At 41.8% G+C, this 5252-nt stretch overlaps 1 pseudogene; it reads left to right on the forward strand.

Moving 5' to 3' along the window:
- Positions 1-761: 761 nt before the first annotated feature.
- LOC110287451 (protease-associated domain-containing protein 1-like) lies at positions 762-1668 on the forward strand (annotated as a pseudogene).
- The last annotated feature ends 3584 nt before the right edge of the window (positions 1669-5252 follow it).

The following is a 5252-nucleotide window of genomic DNA, read 5'->3' on the forward strand; positions in this document are numbered from 1 at the left end:
ATTTGTTATGCAGTTTGAGAAAGCTAACACAATTAGCAAACCAAATCCAGCAACATATAAGAAGGATTATGCACCATGAGACAATGAGGTTTATTTACTAATGCTAGATTGGCTAAACATCTGGAGACCAATTAATGTTGTATATTATATTAATAAAATAAAGGACAAAATCCACCAATCATTCCAAGAACTTCTCTGAAAAAAATTGACAGATGTCAATACTAATTTACAATGGAACAAATCAGGAAGAGATGTGAACTAAATTTAGTAAAAGGTATCTACAAAAATGTTCAGGAATTACAAACACCATGGTGAATGTGTGTCCTTATATTCAGGAGAAAGGTGTAATGTCCCATTTAACACTATGAACAACAATATAAATTACTGCAGATACTTTGGAAATATAGTTTTTAAACAAAAATCTCATATCTGATGATACACTGGTTAATTTACTAGATATGTAACCATGTATGTTCATGGCTACATTGTGTAACTTCAAAACTGGATGAAGGCAAATACCCACTGAGTATAGAGTAAAGAAATCAATAATGGTATATTTACACAATGAAGTACAATCTTGTGATAGAAACATGCATAATTAAATTTATACACATCAAAGTAAGTGTGTCTCACCACACATTGAGTATAATAAAGAAGCAGTCAAGGAATGTGCAAGAATGAACTATGTCTATGAAATCAAAGCATAAAAATAGGTTCTTGGCCGCGGCGGGACAGCGGTGGCGGCGGGATGGGCCCTGGAGATGAGCCGTGGCGCCTCCTCCTGGTGCAGTCTCATGCTCTGACGGCCCACGTGCATCGCGGCCCAGGGCTTACGCATCCATGTCTACTTATACTTCCAAGTGCTGAGTCTTGGGGATATTCGATGCATCTTCACAGCCACACCTGCCAAGGACTTTGGTGGGATATTTCATACATGGTATAAGCAGATTCACCTCGTCCCTGCTGAACCTCCAGAGGCCTGTGGGGAACTCAGCAACCACTTCTTTATCCAGGACCAGATCGCTCTGGTGGAAAGGGTCTGTGTACCGATGAACCTCAATACAAGTTCTCTATGGTCCTTTCAACCTCCCAGAGAGGGTGTAAGGGAGGGGCAGCTAGCACCTGCCTTACTTTTGATCTCATCACCACCTCTTCCAGGGGCTGCTCCTTCCTCTCTAAGACCAGGGTGGTACAGGAGCATGGTGGGCAGGCGGTGATCATCTCGGACAATGCAGTTGACAATGACAGTTTCTACGTGGAGGTGATCCAGGATAGTACTCAATGCACAGCTGACATTCCTGCCCTCTTCCTGCTCGGCCGAGATGGGTGAGGGCTCTTTGCTTCTGGCTGGCCACACTGCACTGGGTGTTGTGACTTGGTGGGGGTCAAAAACAATCACCAGTACCCTCTCACAGGCCTTATCTTGAATACCCCAGTCAGAGGGCAAAAAAGTTCTGAGTTTCTGGAACTCCCAGCATAACTGGGGCAGAGGGCAGTGTTGGGTGCTGAGAAAGTGACCATCGCTACTGCTCTTCATGCCCTCCCAACTACATGATCCGCTGTTCTCTGGAACAGCACGGGCTACCATGGGCCATCATCTCTATCCCAGTCAATGTCACCAGTATCCCTACCTTTGAGCTACTGCAACCTCCGTGGACTTTCTGGTAGGAAAGCTGACTCCAGGTTCCAGTGACAAGTGACTCATGGGAAGAGGAAACCCAAATTCTGCTATTTGGAGTTTGGAGATAGATTCTGAGGACAAGTGGAACCAGAGAGAGGACAGGGAAGCCATACTCCTGGCTTTCCCTTCCCCAGGGCCTCAAGGACATCTCATGATTCAGGAAGAGGCTTCTGACTAGAATTTGAAACAAAAGGTGCTGAAGGCAGGTGACCCTGACACACACCACCTGTTTCAGCTCCCAGCAGCCAAGCCCTCCTCACAGTGAGCCTTGTAGCTGCTGCTCAAGTGGTTTAAAGAAGTGATATTTGGGGACTAATAAGCCCATACTTTCAGCAATAAAGCCAAATAAAGCTTTAAAAAAAGATACCTATATACATAGAGGAGTTGTGAACAAAAGCAATGGATTTGTCACACAAAGTTCAGAGCAATAATTAACATTAGGGAGAGCAGAATAATAAAGTGAAGAGGCAACATGGCATGAGGACTGTGATGGTTTGAATATTCTTGGACCAGGGAGTGGCACCATTTGAAGGTGTGGCCTTGTTGGAGTAGGTGTGTCACTGTGGGTGTGGGCATAAGATCCTTACCCTAGTTGTCTGGAAGTCAGTCTTTTACTAGCAGCCTTTGGATGAAGATGTAGAACTCTCAGCTGTGCCTGTGTCATGCCTGCCTGGATGCTGCCATGCTCCCACCTTCATGATAATGGACTGAACCTCTGAACATGTAAGCCAGCCCCAATTAAATGTTGTTTTTTTTTATAAGACTTGCCTTGGTCATGGTGTCTGTTCACAGCAGTAAAACCCTAAGATGAAGACACTTCGTTTTAAGTCAGTATATATTACTTGTATAAAATAATGTTTATATTTTCCATACACATGTATGGCATACTTTGTATCTGTGTAAAGGAAAACATTATTTTTAAAGCAGACATAAGCAGAAAGCTGACATGTCTCATTTATGCATTTTATTATATTGTATCGCCAGCATAATTTTGTGGGGTTGGTAATGTAAACCAGGGTCTTGCCCATGCTAGGTGAAGGCTCTATCAATGAGCCTATCTAGCCATGAGTAAAGGCATTTCTAAGTACTTGATATGATGACCTGGGTGATAATAAATGAGTGTTCATTTGGTAATTATTCCTAGCACTGCATGGATGTTTCATATGGTCTTTTCTATCTATCATTCATAATCATTATTGAAAGCTTAATAAGTAATGAAAATATAATTACGTTGTAGCATTAAAGGAACTTAACAACGGCTGGTACTGAGAGAATGATCAGGATCATTGTCAGGCTCACAGGTAAATTCGTGGCAGTAGAGATGAAGCAACATGGTCAGACTTGAGTAGTGAATAAAATGGCAGGGGTCAAATTGAAATGAAGAGCTAATTCATAGAAATAATTTTTAAAGTCCTATCTAAGTCTCTGATTGGGGGATAGGATGGGTGAATGTATTGTTTGGTGAAATGGCAAGTGCTGTGAGGTGCTGAGACTGGATGAAGAAGATCATAAGCAAAGGATTGGATAGTAGAAGTCAGCTGGGAAGGACACACATGGTGATGCAAAGTAGCCTGTTTGCTACATAAACTCACTGGAGAAGCCAAAGTTACTTTTTACAAAGATTTGGAAAAATATGGCTAATATTTATTAACTGCTTACCACATCCCAGGCATTTCATACATAAGTAACTTTTACTCTCTTTGACAATTCTATGAGACCAGTTTCGTTATCTTTTATTAAATAGTCTAAGTAATTTTCCTGAAATCACTCACCCAGAACAAAAGTAGCTTTGGGATTAGAACAGCAATAATATGACTGTAGAGTCTATGGGTTTTTTTTTTTTCTTGAAATGCTAGATCCCAGATTCAGCCACAGAATGTAGATGAGAGAACATGGTGCTAATGCCCCACTTAAGGATGCTCAGTGTTTCATCGTCACTGGCATGACGTAATTCCTTCTAGAACTTGGATCCCAGCCAATACCACGAGTGTGCTTCCTTTACACTAGTCTCATCCTCGACTCACTTCCTCCATCTCCCTGTTCATTTTTTTTAAGTAGCCATGCAGCATTCTTTTTAGATTTGTTTTATTTATTATGTATATGACATTCTGCCTACATATGTAGCTGCAGGCCAGAAGAGGGCACCAGATCTCACTATAGATGGTTATGAGCCACCATGTGGTTGCTGGGAATTGAACTCAGGACCTCTGGAAGAACAGCCAGTGCTCTTAACCTCTGAAACATCTCTCCAGTCCCTCCTGCATCTCTCTCTCAGCATTTTCCAGTGCCTTCTGGAGTCCTCATTCTGGATCTCATTCAGAATAAGGTCATTCTGTGGCCTTTTCAGAACCTGATGCTCATCATCTTGTCCTTGAATTACAGGACTGAGTGTCATACTAGAATGGCACCTGATTACAAGTGACACTAAACCGGTAGAATCAGTTTTATTTGGTGAAGAACTTGTCATCTAGATTATGCAAAATCCACACATCCTATTGAGATTTTTCCATCACCTCCATCCTTTCTCTTTCTTTCTTCCCTCCTTCTCTCTATTCTTCCTTTTCTCCTCCTTCCTTCCTTTCCCCCTGTCTATCTGCCTCTGTTTCTATTTTTTTTTTTTTTTAGATAAAGTCTTGCTTAGCAGTAGCCCAGGCTAGCTTTGACCTTGGTCTTCCTTTCTGAGTGTACTGAGTGCTGGGATTACAGGTGTGTTAAACCAAACCCAGCTTCTCTGCTGTTCTTTCAGTTAATTTATTGATGCCCAAAGAGTTTCCATAGATGTCTGCCCCGCCTTTTTAAACTTCATTGAGTTCTCTAAGCAGTGGCAGGAGCACAGACTTTTCCTTTTGTTCCTACTGAACATCATATGATCTTTCATTATAGCAAGTAACATATCTTATCCCAATTATTTTTTCATGGAGGCTAGTAAACTTGTGGATTCTAGGCCACATACTACCCTCATACGTTTTGTTTAGCTTGTATAATAGAGTTTATAATGTGAAGAACATATGGAGTGAATTCATGTTTCCTGTTGGCAGCAATCAAGTGAACTGAGTAGCAGCTGCCTCTTCAATCTTCATTTGTGTTCTCCTACTTATCTTAGTCTTGTTCTATGTTAAAATTCATTTGCTTCCCAAGTCTTGGCATTTGAGGTTGTTGATGCTAGTGTACAAATCTATATTAAACTTGATATTTGGACATCATTGGTGACTATCATCTTCACAAAGGCAGACAAGTGATTTCCATTTTGTTTACTGGATCACAGAATCATTTAGTATAGAGAGTAAATGTTGGAACAATAGTTGTTTGATTGTAGCATCCGCTCTCGACCAGGAAGAATGACACGACCACCAGTCCTTCTAACAGCAGTTTATTCACTCCTGTTTCTTCTTGTTTATATCTCCCCCCGAGCCCTGGGCCTCTCACTCTTAAATACTCTCAGTTCTCATCCACGCACAGCAGGCCACACCACCTCACCAGGCACGCAGCTTCAGCTAATCAGGGCAGCAGGGGCATATCTCCATCAGAATGGATTTACTGGTATCCTGGTACACCTGCGCAGCTCTCAAGA

The sequence above is a fragment of the Mus caroli genome, unplaced genomic scaffold (assembly GCF_978045245.1).
Source record: "Mus caroli unplaced genomic scaffold, Mus_caroli_1 scaffold_5, whole genome shotgun sequence".
Taxonomy (NCBI): Eukaryota; Metazoa; Chordata; class Mammalia; order Rodentia; family Muridae; genus Mus; species Mus caroli.